This window comes from Coffea arabica, chromosome 5c, assembly GCF_036785885.1.
Source record: "Coffea arabica cultivar ET-39 chromosome 5c, Coffea Arabica ET-39 HiFi, whole genome shotgun sequence".
NCBI classification, from domain to species: domain Eukaryota; kingdom Viridiplantae; phylum Streptophyta; class Magnoliopsida; order Gentianales; family Rubiaceae; genus Coffea; species Coffea arabica.
In genome coordinates this window covers 35134340-35156538 of record NC_092319.1, presented here as the reverse complement: position 1 = coordinate 35156538, position 22199 = coordinate 35134340, and the positions used below count along the sequence as shown (strand labels likewise).

At 34.4% G+C, this 22199-nt stretch overlaps 1 long non-coding RNA gene across 1 annotated transcript; it reads right to left on the bottom strand.

The window, feature by feature from the left end:
• Positions 1-15186: 15186 nt before the first annotated feature.
• LOC113689323 (uncharacterized) lies at positions 15187-15931 on the bottom strand. The gene is made up of 2 exons (XR_011814827.1): positions 15738-15931; positions 15187-15628 (listed from the first exon to the last, which is right to left on the bottom strand). It is a non-coding gene; the product is annotated as an uncharacterized lncRNA (long non-coding RNA).
• Positions 15932-22199: the final 6268 nt, after the last annotated feature.

Here is a 22199-nt window from a genome sequence, read left to right as displayed (position 1 = left end):
AATTTTCATTCAAAAAATAAAAATTTTAGAGCATAAAAAGCGCCCATGCAAATGCCCGGATGAATAACTAGTTACTTATAACAAAGAATTAAAATCAAGTACAAATAGAAAATATGCAACATGGGTGCAAATATTCAACTAAAGACTTGATAGTGGAGACTGTTTGAAACTATGCCCAAATCAATTTCATTAAATACTACAAGTTGTAAGAGTATTCAGTTTTAGCAATAGCAAGAGAATCAAAATATCATAATATATACTTTTACTTTAATGTTTTGATGGCAGACAGATATTTTAACAGAGTTTTCGTATTTATCATTCAAAAACTCAATGAAGTATATTTGAAAAAATGAAATGGAGAAAAGCTAATAAAGAGAATACTTTTCAGCAAAGGCTAATTAAAAAAAATGAAAAGGAGCTAGTGACGGGCTTTTGGTACAAGTGCAACTTGAAATCGAAAATATATCCATTTGACTGCAAGTATACAAATCAAATAGTAGTTTAAAACATATATCGTGTTGATCACACGAGGAGCAACTATTGCAAGAAAGAACATAAGTTCATTGCATGAACACATATTGAATCACAAATAAAAGATAGCTAGGGAAAGCGTAGCCAAGTTGATGAACAAGCTCCCAAGATCTTCTATTTCTTCAACAAAATGAGTTGTACAATGGATTCTCCAAGTGTTTCTTACAAGTTCCTAGTTAGAGAGAATAAGAATAAGCTATAACTAACCTCTTTTATTTTTTAGAAAAACTAAGACTTTTAACTAATGACTAAGAACTTTTTCTTTTCCAATGATTCTTACATATATAGTGTTAAGAGAGCCAGAAAGTACTTAATGATATGACATAAAGCTTCCTTTGCACTATTCTAGAGATTCTTAAGCATGTGCAGCTGAAATTCTGTGTTGGAATTGAGCTGGAAAATAGTGTGAAAATAGGGCAAGTTGTAGAAAAACAGAAGCCAATACACAACTTCTAAATACGTGACCTGAGCTTGCGTATTCTGAGGGTGTGTTTTCTCTTCAGGCTCGTTTTTTTGCTTCCTTTCTGTCCAGTTCACCTCTAAGATCACAACCAAGATGTCCATGTTGATGCTCATGCATTTTACCGATAATACTTGCATGTGACGCTCTATTTCCTTTCCAATTTGTTGTTGAATCATGCACTAGTGGCGCTTAAATGAATTTGCCTTGATTCAATGCATATATTATGTCTCAAATCCAGCAATTATAGCCAAAATTGCACATTAATCTATTCAAATGAAACTCATAAAATTTAGAGTCTAGGAGAGCAAGTTACACCTTAAAATTCCTCATTTGTACCAAAAATAAACATATAATCCTAGTAATAATCATATATAATACACACTTATCATTATGTAATATGTGTAAATGGAATTTCACTTTAAAATGGTCAAGGGTACCAGAGTTGATGTTATTCGATTGTCATGAACTAATGAAAAATATTTAATTTAGAAAAAGACTTGTACCAGATACCAAATGAATGTACCAATAGAAGAAGATAACATTTGCATAACAAAAACTTTTGTATAGGCACTGATATAAAATAAAGTTGACTAAGAAAAGTTTGTCATACTAAAGAAAAATATGTAAAGTGCGTTATTAATCAAGGTCTAATTCAGAGCATTTAGACATAGCATGATCAACAAAGTGAATAGAAAAGTGATATTTGTATAGTTCACCGTTTAATTATACATTTCAACAATATGGAAATAAATAATCGCCATGGAATTATAAATATTTCTTTTCATGCAAGATAGATGTGTATCATATGTATTAGGACTGCAAATGGTTATTTGGATTTCTATTTTTTTGACCCTTGGTAGTATATGTATTCTTAAGAACCAAAAAATGTCTATCAAATTACGTTTTACGTAATTTTAAAACAAAATAGAGATCGTGATCCTTTTTTTTTTTCTTACACATCACATCCAATTCATGGAACCAAGTTAAGTTGGTTACCATGCTAGTAAAAGATGGTTAGGCACTATTGAATGGTCTATTATTCTCATCTCACTCATATCTTCCTACATTCATCATTAAACTTACACAACCTCACATTGGATATTTAACCAAATCAAATTCTTATTAATTATGCTCGACCTTTATGAAGATTGTCATAACGAAAAATGATAGAATAATAACAATCGTTGTCAAAGATCTGGTTGTTGTTGTCTTCTTTATTTCATGTTTTTTTTCCCACAATTCATACTTTGGCACTTTTGATTAACTGTAAAGGAATTGCAATGGCTTTTTCAATTATTGTAAAATATTTACTTTCTTATCTGAAAAAGCTAATTGTTTGGTTCTATCCCATGTTTCCAAACTCAGATAGGATTGATCAGTCTGATGGACGAATCGCGAACCGACCAGGCATTCGGTCCGAGTTTTCCTCGAAAGTCGGTTGTCAAAAACTCTGTTAAATCACATTAAAACTAGGGTTTGAACGAAAATTGATAAAGCCGGCTAAAACCTGATTTTTTCATTTTCGATTCTAATGGCTTTTTTTTTTCCTTTGACTTTTTGACCATATAAAGAATTTCATACCTCTACAACTTTCTAACAATTGAAAAATCGAAATGAAATGGTGGATGTCAAGCAATTCACTTGGACAATTGAATTGGCTTCAAATCTTTAATGTAGCCAAACATTTTCTCCACATTGTAGCATGATTTACGCCATGGCCATACATCATTTTCTTCTTAACTCTGCTGTCATTTATAGGATATGGAGGAAAAGGAGGAGAACCCTTCTTCTTTGCTTGAATATGAGATCAATTCATGGCTTAAACTTGTTCTTTTATTGAATTTGAAATGTTTCATTAAGAACCCAAATTAAGAGAAAAATTCTGTTCTCTTAATTCTTTAAGTTCTTGAAAGATTTCATATTAAATAGGAAAAATAGAAAAAGAGAAGAGAAGAGAGAGGAGGGGAAAAGAAAATAATGAAGAAAATAGAAAGTTTTCTTGGGTGTTTATTGTGTGTGATGAAAAAAATAGAGTTCTGATATAGAGAAAGACGAAGAAAAAAGAAGAGAAAGAGAGAGAGAGATTAGGAGGTGGAACTGACTGCCAGAAAGAAGGAACAAGGAGGAATGGCAATAGGGTAGGGGACCCTTCCACCAGCCCCCACCTCGTTGCCCAACCATACCCCCGCCCTCTTTCACCCGCAAAAAGTTTATAATTAATAAAAATATATAGTCAGTAAAAATTTAATTAGTAATTTCCAACAATAGTGCTCTGCAATCCTAGTCCCAACTTCTCAAAATTCAATTTTGTCCTCTTACCCAAGGTAATCCTGACCATCCATCCTTCAGATGGACGACACGTAGCCCCCCTATCCACCGTCCACATGTCCGCCTTGAGCATCTTACACTAGAAGGAATTTAATGGGGCCATAACACTAGTACTTAATTATGTCCTGGCCCGTTTTTCAATATGAGAAGAATTTTACCCAATTGCCATCCCTAGGAACAAGATGGATTAGATTTGACATTTGTTAGCATTGATGAATACCCTAAAAGTTTATGTTAAGCCTTTCATTATTTTAACAAAGTGTAAAATAACCTAATATATCTTTCAAGTTTCATTTTTACCTATAAGTTTTAAAATTTTTGAATTGAATCCTTTTGAACTAAATATAAACTTATCAAATATGTAAATAAAGTTGTAAACCATCAATTTAAGGATAACTTTTGTATATTATTTTGATTATATATTATTAATATATATTTATGACATCATCCGATTTGATTCCTAATCTAACCTGTTGAATCCATTGACCTCTGACCTCTAAGTTCAACCGAGTTGCTATCCGATTTGAGTTTCAAAACATAAGTTTTGTCCAACCCAAAAGGATCTATTGACAACAAAAATTCCCGTTTCGAATCTTCTGTCCCCAAATTAGTCTCTGTCCCCTTTGTTCCTAGCTTCTTTATATAGCTGCCACGTCACCTTTAACTTTTTGATAACCCAAACTCAAACAAACCGATAATAATCGGTTGACAAGTTTACTCAAATCCAATTCATCCAATAACTCAAAATTTTTTTCTTTGGATAAATAAAGTGATTCTGATAACTCAAAACTGTTTTTTTCTTTGGATAAATCGCGGTGGTTCCTTAATTAGAATTCCTTCAACTCTAGTTTACATGAAGAAGAAGATTGCAAGTCTGCAACATTACATCCATCAATTGATCCTCGAACTACTTATCCTTTTGATTCAATTGCTCACCAAATCCTTGTGATATCATTGTCTTTAACTCTGTGTACCATGTTGGATTATGTCATTTACTCCCACAATTACTCACGATAATTGTGAGGGCCTACTATTTTTGTTGTATAAAGGTGCACACCAACTGCTTGACATATTGTTTGGTTCCAGTTTTGAATGTATTTTTAGCTAAAACCATTTTTATGGACAAAGATGCATCTGCAATTCGAAGTGCCTTCAGCTCTACTGATGGTATAGAGATTTTCTTTGGATGAAGTAGGCGATGGTGACAAGAAACATGTTGAAATGGACTCTATAATGTTGAGAAAAAGGGTGATTTACTTTACCTGGATAAAGATGAAACTAATTATTGCTTGTTGATCCTTTGAGCATTTTTGTTGCAAGATTAAAAATATAATGAATGAGTCAAAGTACTTGTTAGCGTTTAAGAAAAAGATGATTTGGGGTAAAAAATAAAGAAGAGTTTTAGTTGATTTTCATGTTTACGACCAACAAGACTTCTTTTGTTCAAAAAGAAAATAAAAAGTTTTGACTTATCCATTTTAGGGCAAATTATCCAATTGGCCCTTTAACTCTTTGTCTAGGTAAAATTAATCCCCTCGTCTATTTTTTGCTGGCTTTAAGCCCTTGAACTTGTAAAATGGAAAATCCGTGGCCCTTTTAGCTAGTTTCTCCGGTTTTGCAACCGGAGGACCAATTCACACGAACGCCAGTGTGCTTCTTTCAAGGGTATTTTTGTCCTCATATTCTAAGCAAAAAGGGCACACATAGTCCACCTTCCCTCCACTGGCTTAGAAATCAACGGGGAATACAGTGGCCAAAATTTCCCCAAATGCCCGCCTAGACTCGTAAACGGACTTCCCAAAAACTACTGAATTGGGTAAAGAAAAATAAATATTCTCAAAGATGCAAGACTTAGGCTCCAGATGAGACATCAGACAAAGGGGTCCAACCCCGTCTTTATCCACAACCAATACCTCACCAGAAATTAAAGACATCAGAAACCAAACCAATATCCTCAAAGATGCAAGCTTGGACTCGTTAAAGACATCAGAAACCAAACCAACTCCAGTAATCGATTTGAGGACGTTGTCATGGACGGAGACGATGCCGGCGCTTTCTTGGACGCGGTGCTGGACCGCGTGGAAGGCTAAATAGCACAGGCGAGAAGCTTCGGGGTCACCATAGATGCCCACCACGCCTCACTCCTCTCTGGGTTTGTTGTCATAATCGTCGGAGACATCGAAGACAACGTCGGAGATATGATTCTTGGAAGCGGCCGAGACACCGGTCCAGTGGACTTTGCGGGTGTGGGTGATAGGGTGGCAGGGTTTTAGGAGGGTTTTTGAGAAGGAAGAGCAGAAGGGCTTGTCATGAGGAGGGGTTGTAAGCGGAGAAAGCTTCTGGGAGGCCTCGGCTGCTGCGGTGGCGACAGAGACGGCCATGGGATTGCGTGGGGGTTGCGCAGGGAAGAGTAAGGGAGGTGAGGGAAATCAAATAGAAAGGTGGACTATGTGTGCCCTTTTTGCTTAGAATATGAGGACAAAAATGCCCTTGAAAGAAGCACACTGGCATTCGTGTGAATTGGTCCTCCAGTTGCAAAACCGGAGAAACTGGCTAAAAGGGCCACGGGTTCCCCATTTTACAAGTTCAAGGGCTTAAAGTCAGTAAAAAATAGATGAGGGGCTTAATTTTACCTAGACAAAGAGTTAAAGGGCCAATTGGATAATTTGCCCTCCATTTTAATTGGTTTTGAGTAAACTTGTTAACTGATTATTATCGGTTTGTTTGAGTTTGGATTATCAAAAAGTTAGAGGCAGCGTGGCAACTGTATAAAGAAGGGACAGAGAAGATAAAGACTAATTTGCGGACAGAAGATTAGAAGCGAAAAATCCCTGCCTCTTTGCAACTCCGACTGCTAATTTTCATGCGCCTCAATCCCTTCATCTCAGCGGCACTCACATGCGCTCCTTCCTTTCCAATTTCTACCATCTATGTACTAATCCTCATCACTCCCTCGCATAAAAAAATCCTTATCACCTCCCTCATCCACAATTTCCCTCCAACTACTCTTTCCATTATTGCAGCTACGCCAACATATGCTTTTTCTCTTTAGCCAATCCCTGTTCACCATATTCCCATTTTGGCTTCTCCTTCCTCACTTGTCATTTTTGCTCTCTCTCTCTCTCTCTGTGCTCTGTCTTCTCACCTCTACCCTTTACCTTTCTTTGGCAACTTGGCCTTTGATACAGAGAACAGTGGAAATCCCAAATTTTTGATCTAGGAATTATAGATTTGATGGAGAAATAGTTCGAGGACCAAGAATGTATTGTATTGCATTGATTAGGAGAAAGATACAAGGAGATTATTCAATGAATAGGGATTCAATTCATCAACCAAAAGCTTCCTCTTCCTTTTTACATTTCTTGCTTTATAAGCAAGTTGGTTATTGCTGCTAACTAACTACTGACGTGTACTAATTAATTGCTGATGTCAGTAAGGTTCTTGACTAACTGACTAACTAACTGCAACAACTTTCTCCTAATTACTCTTTATATTGGTCAATACAGCATACAAAATAAGCAATCAAATTTATCAATTAAAATCAAATGCAATAAATACCCAGGTGGAGTCCTCTCCAAATGGTCCTTGTCCTCAAGGATAGAAATTGGGAAACTGCTTTTGCAAATATTGTAAAAATTCCCAAGTGAAGTTCTCTGGAAAGCTGTTGCTCCATTGCACCAAAACCTGAGTAGCTGCAACTCTTCCTCTCTTGACCAAGCACCTGTCTAATACAGCAATAGGTTCCATCATCAAATGTCCTTGATAAGTGATTCTAGCACTACAAGAAAAAAGGTCATTAGTGACAACATTTCTTTGTGACGACAAAAAGTCGTCACAAAATGAGGTTGTTTAGTCACGACTTTGAAGGTTGTCACAATTGACTCAAAGCAACTAAGTTTTCAGTGACAACTTTTAATTGTCGTCACAAAACTACTTCGCGCCATGGGATTTAGAAGGCGCGAGTTTTGCGATAGTGACGACTTGATAAAAGTTGTCAGTAATTCTACCACTTTCTTTGACAACTTTTCGTTGTTGTCACTGTTTATGTTTATTGACGACCAATTTTTGTCAATAAAACTATAGTGTAGTTAGTGACAACAACAATTGGTCATCAGTGACAACTTTTATTTTTGACGAAAAGAAGTTGTCACAAAAGTCTATCCTTTATTGACGACTTTCTATCTCGTCACAAACCTTTAATGGGAGGCAACTCATTTGTGACGACTTAGAAAAGTCGTCACTAGTAAATTCCCGTCAAGATTTAGCAAGAAGGCGGGAGTGTTTAGAACATACAATAGTGACGACATTAAGAACATCATCACTATTGAATGGCTTATTTACGGACGACTTTTTGTTGTCGTCACTGATCACTAAAAAAGTTATTAGTGACAACATTTTTTAGTGATGACAATATTTCGTCACAAAAGGGGATTCTTTAGTCGCGACACCTAAAGTTGTCACAATTCCATCAAAGCAACTAAATGTTTATTGACGACAAGTAGAGTTGTCATAATTGCTCAAATAGACAGTGTCTTCAGTGACGACCTTGGAAAATGTTGTCACTAAAATGATTTATTCAGTGACAACTTCTAATATCGTCACTGTCACTCTCTTGATTCAGATTTAGTGACAAGAATTTATCGTCACTATTTAAAGTACTTATTTGTAAGTCACTTTCATTAATTCTACTGTGCCACCCTAACTTTTGCGATTTAGCCCCAAATGTTATAAAAAATTCCATTAATTCCATTATGATACCTTAAGTTTTACAATTTAGCCCCATATATAGTACACCGATTTTTTTAATTCTATTATTACTCCCTAACTTTTGTAATTTAGCACCATATGTAATTTACCAATTTCATTAATTCTACTTTGGCACTCTAACTTTTGCAATTTAACCCCCATATGTAATACACCAATTTTATTATTTCTATTATGGCACCCTAACTTTTACAATTTAGCCCCTATTTTTTTATTAGGAAATTGCGAATGGTATCTTGATAAACTATGCATAAATATTTTATAATTTTCTCAAACTTAAGTAATAATTTGTTATAAACTCTAAAGATATATCTTTCATTACAATAGTTATAAGGCAGGCAGGTCTTTTTATCAATGGAATAAGAAATTTATGTCAGATTTATCCTTTGTACTACATGCCAAGTAGTATTAGCAAAAGAATAACAAAGTACTACAAAGTAATTAACAAGATAGCCTTCAGGGAGTGTAGTTTATGGGCAAATGAGCATTATCTATTCAAAGTACCAACTTTTTATGGGCATTTTACTCTCAAACATATAATTTATGATAAATTTATAAAGGGATAATTTCAGAAACCTCCCCTGAGGTTTCTGACAATTTCACTGACCTCCCCTGAGGTTTTCACAATTACACTGACCTCCCCTGGCAGAACTTGGGACCCAATTGCTGACATCATTTAATGCAAAATTACTATTATACCCAAGACTAAAATATGATAAGGCAGATGGTGTTTTGGATAGTATTGGATTGCATTTCTATTTATTTAATGTATGGTTATGAAATTTGTAATGATATTACTCTTGGATTGCAGTTTTGGTTTGCACCTTATTACTGTTAAGGTTTTATAAATGACTGTTTTAGTTCTTGGATTACACCTTACCTCCAAATTTTGGGAATTTATCCAAATTTTCCATTTTCTAATATTCCTACAAATATGCAAAATTATGCATATCCCTCAAATCTACCCAATATTAATGTTTTGTTAAACTCTAAATAACAAAAATATGAAATATAATATTTAAATATATTTTAATACACACAAGTTGGACGGGTAACTAGTGTGTCAGAGAGTTGCCATAATCTCCTTAAACCCGCATGCGGGTTTAAAGAGTATTCGGATATTCTCATATGCACCTATGCAAATCGAACCAACCGGATATCTTATCCGTATCCCATTTTTTTAAATAAAAATCTTATAAATTTGAAAAATAAAATCAAATTTAGATGTATTAGGGTTTTAAAAATATTATATAAGTGATAAAAATTTTATAAATTGTAAAAATAAAATCAAATTTAAATAATTAAATGTTATATTTGCCTAAGAAATAATACAATAATCATAATAATGATAATACAATAATATTGGTGTAACAAAACTGCCATTAATTTAAATATTTATTTATAATGCCCAAAGAGCCTAATTACCAATTTTTTCTTCTCGCGCTCAAATATAACATTAACCCGCATGCGAGCTAACCTTGAAATAGAAAAAACACAGAATCTTGCTTGCGGGTTTCAACGTTATTATGCAGGCGGGATTTTGACCTGCTTGCTTGTGAACATGTGCCACATTGCTTTGAATTTTTGTGACAAGAGGAAAGTTTTGTCTGATGAATGTATTTGTGAAATGACCTGAGTGGTGGTAGATGGGTTAATTGGGTCGGTTGCGTTACCCAATTGTTTATATCCATAAGTAAAATTTTATGATTCCCATACCCATCCCCTCACTTTTTCTTATTTATTTCTGATTTTTATTAGTTTTCATTAATTCACTAATATAACTTGTACACCTACCTTAAGGGCATTTATGGGAACAAAATTTCCTCTCTTTCCTGAAAACACTTTTTTATGTTTACTTTTGTGGTCATGGGCTGATTTTGTTACAAAATCAGAAACCTCAAGGGAGGTTAGTGTAATTGTGGAAACCTCAAGGGAGGTCAGTGAAATTGTCAGAAACCTCAGGGGAGGTTTCTGAAATTATCCCAATTATAAATGTTTGTAAGTAAAATTCAAAAAGTGTTACACTGATTTCTTACAAAACGAAAACTGGCAGGTTATCTCTTCAACATAAATTAAATTTTTTTAAAAAAAGAAATGGCCCATAAAATACCAACTCTTTGTGGGTTTCCTTTACATGAACAAATATTTTGCTCTTTATGGGTATTTCACTCTGAATCATGTAATTTATGTTAAATACATAAATGTTTGTAAGTAAAATTCAAAAAGTGTTGCACTAATATTTTTATGAAAGGGAAACTGGTAGGTTTTGTATTTAACATTAATTAAATATGTGAAAGCAAAAAAAAAAAAGAAATTATAGGGTACAGCAATTTAATTAAAAAAAAAAGAAATATTAAAAACTAGCAATTTAATTAGTGACGACTTTTCTTGTCATTATAATCTTGAATAAATTAGTGATAACATTATGTCATCACTAAATTTTCTTTGATTTTGACTTAACAATAATGTCTTATTAATAGCATTTGATTATTTTTAATGAAAGTCTATTATAACCATAGAATTTGACTTTCGTTATTTTCAATTAATGATGTACTTTAGTGCTGGAATTATAAAAAATTGCAGGGCTAAAATATTTGCAAATTATAAAAGTATATTTTCACTTATATGTAATTAACAAATTTTGCCACCTATATTGATGAAAATTTGTGTTTTTGTACTAAAAAATAAAGAATAATACTATAGCAATAAAATCTATGCTTCAAACCAAATTAAAAATAAAAAAAACATGATGATTGGTCTCAAATGTTGGGAAAATGATTATTTTTATTGAAACTATGTTATAACCATATAATTTGAGTTTAATTATTTTCAATTACAAGATGTTCTTTAGTGCTGCAATTATAAGAAATTAGTATAAAATATTAGCAAATTATAAAAGTACATTTTCAATTATATGAAATTAACAATTTTTGCCACCTATGTTGATGAAAATTTTTATTTTTTGCTAAAAAATAAAGAATAATACTATAGCATTAAAATCTATGGTTCAAACCATATTACAAATCTAGAAAAAAACATGATTTTTGGTATCAAATGGAGGGAAAATGAGTGAAGTCAAAATTTTGATCAAATCATTAGTGAAAGTGCCGCGCAACAAAAACAATATCCAAAGCAAGACCAAAGCAATATCCAAAGCAACGGAACACTTGAGACAAACCTTCACCGAGCTGAAGTAAACAAAAGCTTCTGCACTAAGCACCAAAACAGAGCTTCCGCACTGAGCACAAAACAGAGCTTCCGCACGGCCTGATACTTTCACCCACACTTCTCTGGCTTCTCACTAGCATCACCATGGCTGTCCAGCATTAAAGTACAAGGTTTTCAGGTGGAAAGGTTCGTTTTCTCTCTCCTATACATTTTCCCCAATTTTTCCAAATCCCTAATATGTAAGATCCTTTTTGTTATCGCTACTGAGTCGCCCGGATTAAGCTGTGTAGCTACTTGTTTTAGCTTCAATATTTCGGGTTATCTGACCACAGGTTAGGGTAGTTTAGGATGGTCCGAGGAGCCAGTGCTCCTTATTTTCTGAAATGCATTAAAGAGGGAGGAGACAGAATTGTTGAAAATTGGAATGGAAGCCTATGTTGGGCATTCCGAGAGAAGGGATCGAGTTTTGTTTAAATAACTGGCCAATTAGGTGAGTAGTTCAAGGTTATTTCATTGACAGCGCAATTAATTTTTGTAGGCTTACCCAGTAAGCGAAGTTTTGAGCTTCCATGGTTTTGGTTTGCTGTCGTTGGAAATACTGATATATTAAATTTTTGTGGCCCTATTGCTAATTACGTAATACATGTCTTGGTTGAGAGTTAGGTGTAACCGTGACCAAAATCTTTTTCGTTTTCTTGGGTATATATCCCCTTATCCGATAAGGTTGCCATGAAAGGGGACAGAAATTGAGGGAATGGACGAAGGAATCATTTATGTCCACTGCCCAGTTCTTGTGAATTAGCAGCAACCAAGACTCTAGTCTCAGTGGGTCTATTTTGTCTAATATTTTCAGTTGCATTGCAATAAATTCTGGTATTGTTTTTTTAAAAAGAAAATTCTGGTTTAATGCCCTACTCGGTGCTTTAACCTTACCTCAACTGAGATAAAATGCCATGCCCAAAACCCCTAAAGATGGCTTTCAGGTGTTCTACTATTTTTTAATTCCCCTAAAGATGGCTATCAGATGTTTTATCATTTTGTCTTATTAGTAATTTCTAGTCTTATGAATCAGGTTCATCCCTGCATCTTTGTGTCAAACCTCTTTTATATGGCTCTGCCCTTTTTTGAATTGTTCTCCATTTAACTCTTTGGAAATCACTTTCTAACTCACTGCCAGAACTATAACTCTTTGGAAATCACTTTCTAACTCACTGCCAGAACTAGTTCTTTGGCAACTCCGTTACCTCAGAATATCCAGTTCCATTTCAAAGTAAGGACCAGCCCTTGCCTTTTTAAAACCCTATTAGCTACATAACTGCCTTTACGCCTCAGGTCCAGATGAATCTGAGGACAGACATCTACCTAAGTTAGTCATCTCTAATGAAAGTTTTCCATGCTTTGATGCTTGGTTAACCGCAAACCTTCTTAGACAAGTATTGGTTTAGCCATGAATTGTTTCTTGGAAAATTTTTGATCAAATACTAAAAGTTAGAATTGTTTTTGGAGCATTTTACTGGACATGTTCGTGGAAGTTAAATAACCAGTGGACAACCAGAATGAGGCCAAATATGCACCTTACATTGCACGAGCATAAATTTAACTTTGATAAAACATTGTTATGATGAGTGTTGCTGAATACCTAAGACACAATAATTTTCTGTTGCTCCTAAGATGCTTTTGCCTTAAGACCTGAGCCATTGTTTGAGTCCCTAGGCCGAAGGAGCTGTCTGATTCAGGTGTTTCAAGCTATGTAAGCCACTGCAGTTAGTATCAGGAATCTTATTGCAATGCTTAAAAATGAAGCTCTCTGTGGAATAGTTGATATAATATAGTCTTTAACATTTGTTAGTAGTAAATTGATGTGAACTAATGGCAAAAATAATGTAACTTCCATTATAGAAGGGCACGGAGAGTTTTTGCAGAAATGCTACTTAATTTCAGGTTTTTTGTTTCAAGCATATCTGCTTGGGACTGGTTTCTTATTGCTGCTAGATGAGATTTCTAAGTTTTCCCTTAATCTGCATTTTGACAGTTCTTGCGAGCTTCAGGATTACCTTAAGTTTACTTCCCTTTCTTGATTGTATTGGCTGCCTCGCAGAAGAAAAGAGAAAGGGTACAATGGGTGGGATAGATTTTCTAAGGCACCAAATATAATAGGGAAGAGTTCAGTCATTACTGCCATTAACAAAATCACATACTAAGGCTCTTCCAATGAAAATTGACAACAGTCATGGCCATTCTAATTTATTTTTGAGTTGATAATATACTTCTAGATTATATAGTAGTGAATATACTTCCAGATTATATAGTAGTGAATATACTTCTCTCATGCGCACATAATGTGTGGACCTAATTTCTTCCCTTGTACTTATATTTTTTGGCTGTTGGCTGATGGATGATGGCTAGTCAAATAGTAACATTTGACAAAGCTAGACTATAACAGGTTGCTTATAGTTTCTAAAAGGAGAGAAATGGTGGTTATGTTTCTTCTTACTCATTTGAAGAATTGAAAACCTGAATCTGGTTATGAGAGCAGGTGGATGATAATGTTCAATTTGGCGAACAAATTGTTCCTTCAACTTTTGTAACTTTATGATAGTTATTCTGCTTTAAAATAGTGATTCTATGATACTTATGTTTCTTAAGTGTACAAACATGTAATGACTGCTAAAACATCTTGTTGGTCGTTTAGATCCTCAGTTATCTGTATGAGGTTTCATGGGTTGAGTTGTTCATTCATTTTCATTGCTGAATTATGGTACCATTCGACTTCATTACCAGCTACTAGTTCCTTATTTCCTGCCAGTTGTCAGTGCATGAATCAATGTTAATGAGTTTTTTTTTCTGTTACTTTCTTTTCTGGGCCAGTAGATTACAGGCGATACTTCCCATTATGATGCTGTAGCAAATTCAGCTGCATCTGGAGTACAGTCTGCAGGCCTTAATTCTGGTTAGTCGATGTTAATGCAGGCAAGCACAATAAGAAATGATGAAATACTATTTGCATATTTAACCGAAGGGTTAAATTAACACCCTATATCTGAAATCTGCACTTTTGATGGCTTAATAAGTAGCATAGTTATATTGATTATGTACAACACTTTTGTCTGTTATGATTTACTATATATATCACAAGCTCGTTTTACTTGTAAAGATGGTGAATGTCATTATGATCATGGATAAAAGAACAAAAAAATCCTAAACAAAAAAAGAGGAAAGAATCCAAAATGTCGTACAAGAATTAGACTTGCCTGTTTAGAGAAAGCAACCCTCAGTCAATACTCGTTTTGAGGGAGGGCAAGCTCAGCCACTTTGAATCCTTAATACTATTAAAGTCTGGCTGCCTTCTAGGCTCTTTTTTTTTTTCTTTTTTGAGCAATAGTCTGCCTTGTAGATTAATTTGCTACAATTCCAAAGCATTCTTGTGCTACATATACCATCAATCACACAAATCTATATGTATATACAGATTGACATAGCATATGTTCAGCAGTTTAATCAACCATAAAAAACAATGTTAATTTGATCCTAAGATTCCAGTGGCTCTACAGCATGTTAAGAGCAGAACAGGAGTTAATAACAAGCTAAAATTCCAAGTCTTTGTTACATTGAGGGTTTTCTTTTCATGAACTTTAGTATTATAGGGTACAAGTCCCATTTCAGTTTTATGGAATTTAGTATGCAGTAGCACCCAAACTAACCTTAATTTTCAAAAACCGAAAAAAAAAGAAGAAGAAAGATACAGAACTGGGTAATCTTGGCTTGTAGTGGTGTATTAACTTCTTGTGCAGATATTGTCCAGCCGCAAGATTTCATGATATCATAAAAATGAATGAGCACAAGAAGGAAGGCTCAACATATTAAGATCCAATTTCCAAAAAATATACTTAAATTGAGTAGATATTAATAGCACTTTGACATGGACCGTCTCCTAATACCTGGAGGTGTTGAAGTTGATATATTACCATTTGAGTGCTTATATCATTCATAAATTGATAGCACAAAAACGCAAAAAAAAAAAAAAAAAAATTTTTGAGGGTTGGTGCGTTTGTAAGCAAGAATTATCTGCTTCTCTTTCTGTCCATTTCTCAGCAGCCCGAGAATTTTGGAGTCTCTAACGCCTGTGACAAGCCATTGTCAAAGGAATGACAGGGTCCGAGTACGAACCATCCACAATTCTATCGAAAACCCACTTATTAGCGGCCTGAGTATAGTGCACCCCGTCCCAATTGATCATCACCGATGGATCTTTACATGATCTTGCTATCATAATCTCTTTGCCCTTTACCTTAATTTTGCTTCCGCAACCGAAATGCGCATTGAAGTTGTATTTTCCTCCATGTCCGCAACAGGCTCTTAAAGGGTGCTCAAAACCTGCAACAATTGAATAAAATCATGCAAACATTTCTTGCCCTGAAAAAGTCAGTGTATCAATCTCACAAGTATTTCGATTGTGGGCTGGTAGTGTAATACACATACGTACCATGCTTCTTGGCGTGGCTGATGAGATCATATTTCAAGGTGTAGATGTCAACATATGTCAATGCAGCTTTTGGGAGCTCCTTCCTTAGCTGGAAAACAGCTTCCTTTAATTTCCAGTTGAAATATTGAGCCACATCGTTGAAAGGAGTTGCACATCCTGTTTTGTCAACTTGTGCGGCGGTGATTAGGAGACGGTCCATGATAATAATATACTTTGTAATTTTTGTCTTAATAATCTAAGTCTCATCACTTGTTCTTTATTATTGTACTCCTCCCCTTACCTACTTCTTTTACTCTTTTATGACAGATAAATGCTATTCATACTAGCTTTTGGAAGATATCTATGGTTATGGTTGAAGAACGTTGAAGACAAAATTGCCTTTTGCTCATGGAGTGGTTCATTTAGATGTTTTTCAATTTCTTAAACTGTGATTGCTTTTGTACTTGTACCTTATGTATAAGTGATATTTTGGACAAATGTTATTTTTGTAGGCATTAGTTGGGTAATGTACACTTGAATTTGGCATTTGAGAATGCTATATTATTACCATGTAATCTAATGCAAATACTTTTGGTTATCAATCGTTCATGTTTATTTGTATGGTTTGTTTAAAATCAATGATTTAGCAATGATTACAGGCCAAATTATGACTATTAAGCTATTGAGAAATTATCTAATGACAAAAAAAAGTTGTCACAAAATAGAAAATAAAAACTCCTTGTCACAACAGAGACTGTCACTAAATCTAAGCTACATTTGTGACGACAATTGTTATCAGTAAAATAGTTATATACAATGGCTTTCGGTGCTTTTTAGTGACGACTTTAAGTAGAGCATTTTTGACAAAAGGTCAAGTCGTCAATAAAACACTTCCGGATTGTTGTCACTAATGACAACTATTTAGTGACGACTTCAGGTCGTCACTAAATAGTTGTCATTAGTGACAACAATCCGGAAGTGTTTTATTGACGACTTGATTTTTTGTCAAAAATGCTCTACTTAAAGTCGTCACTAATGAGAACTATTTAGTGACGAAATTTTAGGTCGTCACTGTTTACTTTTACCAACGGGGATTTAGTGACGACTTTGTGACGATCAAAAAGTCGTCAATAAAAGGTATTTGTGACGATATTTGTATGTTCTGTGATGACTTTGTGTTGTCACTGATGAACAATTTTCTTGTAGTGTAGTAGGATTGTGAGCTTGCAAAGATCCTGCCCCAACCTTTTTCTTAAGAACTGAAACATGAAAGATATCATGTATGCGGACATATGAAGGCAATGCCAAATTGTATGCTACTGGACCAATTTTGGCCAGCACCTGGAATGGACCGAAGTATCGTGGGGATAATTTCTGGCAATGATGAGCCCGCAATTAATGCTGCATGTAGGGCTGAAGTTTAACATAAACCCAATCACCTATAGTAAACTGCCTTTTTGATATGTGTTTATCCACCATCTATTTCATTTTGTGTTGAGCTTTGGTCAAGTTGTGTCTTAACGTATGAACAACTTTTTCCCTAGCATGCAGGCTCCTGTCAACAGATTCTAACAATAGTGGCCTCATGTAAGTAGGGAATGTGAGTGGGAGGTGGTTGTCCATAAACTATCTCATAAGGAGTGAGCTTAACAGAGGAGTGATAGTTGGTGTTATACTAATACTGTACTAATGGTAGCCATAAACTCCAATCCTTGGGATGATCATTAGCCATACATCTACGATAATTCTCCAAGCATCTGTTAACTTCTTCTGTTTGGCCATCACTTTGCGGATGGTAAGTAGTGGACATATTCAACTGAACTTGCTGCAACCTAAAAAGCTCCTACCAAAATAAGCTCAAAAAGATTGTATCTTTGTCACTTACAATAGTTTGAGGCAAACCGTGAAGTCTATATATATAATCCATGAACAACTGAGCTACTAAGACAGCAGTGTAAGGGTAAGCTAAAGCCAAAAAATGAGCATATTTATTGAGCCTGTCTACCACGACCAGAATCACCTTCTTACCGTGAGACATGGCAAGCCTTCAATGATATCCATGGAAATATCCGTCCAAATCTTGTGAGGTATAGGGAGTGGTTGTAATAAGATATGCTGGGTTTTCTAATTTATGCCTCTAACAAGTGTCACACTTTGCTATATACTTAGCAGTATCCTTATATATGAGTTTCCAATACAAAACTTGTTTAAGCCTTCTGTAGGTTACCTCTACCCCAGAGCGTCTTCCTTAAGGACTAGAATGCCACAGAGCAGTCAATTTGTTCCTCAATTGCTGATCTTGAGCAACTACTAATTTGCCATTTCTTCTGAGTAGTCCTTACTACCAAGAATAATTTTTTATTTGCTGAGCATTGTTTGTTACCTTCTGAATCAACTCCTGCATTTGTGTATCCTGCTACCAACTTTGTTGTATCTCTTTAATCAAAGAAGTAGTTATGGTAACCAAACACATAACTGACCATTCTGTTGAGGTCTTTTGGATAAGGCATCTGTAGCTACATTATCACTCCCTTTCTTATACTGCACTTCATAGTCAAACCTCATTAGTTTGGCTATCCATTTTTGTTGTAATGGGGTGTGAACTCTCTGTTCTATCAAGTATTTCAAACTTTGTGATAAGGGTTTGTTTTACGTATTTTTAACTGCATTTTATTAGTTAATTTTGGTTTGATTATTTATTTTTATAACTAAAATAACTAAGGTCTTGATAAAAATCTACATTTTATGTTAAAGTGGTTGACATTGCATTTCTATTGATTTTACTGGTAAAAACTTCATTTTCATGCAGGATTAATGATTCAATTACCAAAGGATATCAATTGAGGAGAAAAGTGGATAATTGGTGATGAATTTAAGTGATAAAGAAGAAATGAAGTGAATTGAATAAAAGCAAGTGAAAACAACTTTGACACATTTTTGTATTTTAACTATATCTTGAGCTACACATATTTGATTGAGGTGACATTTATACCATTTTGAAGCTAAGAGATAGATCTAAATTTCGTATGAAGACATCAAAGTCCAATTTAGCTATTTTCTCAGTCAAAAGGTCAAAATACCAAAGTTCAACACTGCTGTCCAAAGTTGAAAATAGAGCTCTGACTAGGCTTTGGTATTCTGCTCATTTCTCGGTCCACAGAGCTCCAAATGGGATGATTCTTGAAGCATTGTAAAGTTAATTCATCGGGCTACAACTTTTGTGTTTTGTACAAAAGCTAGTTTGGTCTCGATCATAGAGAAAATCGTAGCTTAAGTGAGGCCAAAAATACAGAGTTGAAAACGCGAGTCAACAAAACGTGGCTTGAAGCCGCGTTTTGTCAAGTCGCGTTTTGTAGCCGAAATTCTGCAATTTGCTCAGTCATTTCTCTTATGTTCACACCACTTTCCAGCTATTCTTGGTAAGGGAATTCGGCTGCACATGCTTCAGAAGACATAAGGAAGAGGTATAGCCAAAGTTCCAAGTAAAAAAGCCATTGTTTTTTACTATCTTAACAAAAGGAGATTTAAAGAATCATAGCAGAAAATTTGGACTGATGAGGAGAGGAGCTTTTCATCAGTTTATATACAGAGACATTTGGGAGGTCTGACATTATCATACGGGAAAAGCTTAAAGAGTGCAGAAATGTAGTTCTTCAATTTCCTTAGTGTAGGATAGTTTAGCTAGTTAGTTTATCCATCTTGTATTTGTAGTTAGATTTGGATAAAGACTGCGAAGCAAAGATGGAGAGGTTGATCTCATGTGACAAGGATGATAAATCTTCGACTACTTTCTCTCTTGTATTAGATTTCATGTTTAATTATAATATAAGTTGGTTTTGTATTTTTATCATGTTTAGTTAAAGTTTATGCCTAGAGTATAGATGAACTTTCTATATTTTGTTAGTGATGTTTATTTGGTTATTTGGTGAAATTATATTGAGCAAGTTATTTATCACTTTTGATATTGTAATCATAATTAACTGGGCATTAATTGTAATTATCTAAAGGTGTTAAATTTGCAATGAGAATTGGAATTTAATACTAGTTCAAGAAAGTGATAAACTTAGATAGTACACTCACGATAGTAGAGGTGCACTTTTGTGGCTTTAGTGACTTGTTTCATGTAATTTCATAGAAGAAATGAACTTGTAATTAATATCATAACCACGAGAGTAGGTATAACTTAATTACAAGTATAGCTGATTCACTATGAGAGTAGGTTTCACATACATTAGGAAATTACGCTATAACTAACCAAGATAATAACATTAACTTAACCGGTAATTTCATTTGCAAGAGTAGTAAGGAATTCCATATCTCTAGGAGTTTTCTAGTATTATTTTCATTAATTTTATATTTATGGTAGTCTAGATAATAAAGGAGTTCGAAAAACACCGGTAATTGCAATCTTTCTTGTGGGATCGATCATTAATACCCTATACTCCCTCACGATTCGTATACTTGCGATAAATCGTGTGTGGGGTATTTAGAAATTTATAAATATAAAACTTGATTGGGATGAACTAAATGTTATATGTATACCCTGCGCACGTCACTTTGGTGGTCTGTCTTAATGATGAAATGTCTTCCCACGAAATAAGCTCTCCATTTCAATATTGCAGTAACTATAGCTAACATTTCTTTTTCGTATTAGGATAAGGCTTGGTGCTTGGGATCTAATGCCTTATGAAAGAAGGCCAGAGGTCACTTTCCTTGCATCAAGACTGCCCCAATTCCATTTCCAGAAGCATCAGTTTCCACAATAAAGTTTTGTGAAAAATCAGGTAGAGATAGAACAAATGGTTGACTCATTGCTTCCTATAACTGTTGAAATGCTTTAGTAGCCCTATTATGCCATTGAAATTGGTTGTTCTTAAACCAATTTGTCAGAGGTTTAGTAATTTTTCCATAAGAATCCTCTTAGCTCCTTGACACTCTGAGGTATTGGCCAGCTCATTATTGCAGATATTTTCTGAGGATCTGCCTGAACTCCTTCTGCATTAATGACATTGATAAGTATATATTTTACGTGTTTTAAGTGTATTTTATTAGTTAGTTTTGGTGTGTTTTAACTACTTTTATAGCTAATTAACTAAGAATCTAGTGAAAATATGCATTTTATGGTTTAAGTGGTACAAATTTGTATTTCTATGGATTTTAGTGGTGAAAACTTCATGTTTTGTATGTTTAAGGATTCAATCATCAAATGGAGTGACTTAAGAAGATAATTAGATGATTGATGATGATTTGAAGCAGTGTAAAGAATACATGAAATGCAATCAAGAACAAAAGGAAGCAAGTTTCACAGTTTTGACACATTTTCGCATTTTGGCTATATCTTGAGCTACAAGTATTGGATCGAGGTGATCTTTATACTATTTTGAAGCTAAGAGATATATCTACATTTCGTTTAAGGATTCAATCATCAAATGGATTGACTTGAGAAGATAATTGGATGATTGATGATGATTTGAAGCAGTTTAAAGAAGACATGGAGTGCAAAAGAGGAAATGCAATCAAGAACGAAAGGAAGCAAGTTTCACAGCTTTGACACATTTTCGTATTTTGGCTATATCTTGAGCTACAAGCATTGGATTGAGGTGATCTTTATACCATTTTGAAACTAAGAGATATATCTATATTTGGTTTAAGGATTAAATCATCAAATAGAGTGACTTGAGAAGATAATTGGATGATTGATGATGATTTGAAGCAGTTTAAAGAAGACATGAAGTGCAAAAGAGGAAATGCAATCAAGAACAAAAGGAAGCAAGTTTCACAGTTTTGACACATTTTCGTATTTTAGCTATATCTTGAGCTACAAGTATTGGATCGAGGTGATCTTTATACCATTTTGAAGCTAAGATATATATCTACATTTGGTATGAAGATATCGAAGTCCAGTTCAGTCGTTTTCCTAGTCAAAAAATCAAAATATAAAAGTGTAATTTCAGGGTCAATAGCTGAAAGAAGAGATTGACCAATCATGGTATTTTGGTCATTTCGTAGTCGACAGAGTTCCAAATTAGATGATTCTTATGGTATTGGAAAGTTAAATCAAAGGACTACAACTTTTATGTTTTGTACAAGAGTTAGTTCAGCCTCCATAATCACGAAAATATCAGTAGAAGTTGGACAAAAAAATAAAGTAAGAATGAATTCTGATCAAAATTAGCAAACCTGCAAAAAGAGCAAAATAAGGGCTTAAAATGAGGGCATAGGCCGTGTTTTATACTCGCGTTTTAGTAGATTTTGGTTGCAACTTACTCTGCAACTTGTGCTCTTTTCACACAAGTTTTTTGACCACTTTTTCCATAAAGATTCCAGTTGGAAATGATCAAATGATGCATGGAAACTTTGAGAAGCAAATTTAGAGAGTTTCAAGAGTCAAAAATGACAACTAGAAACAACTCATTTGGCTCTTGAATTCTCTATATATAGAAACCTTTGGAGGACATTTTCACAACTTTGAAAGGCTAGAGA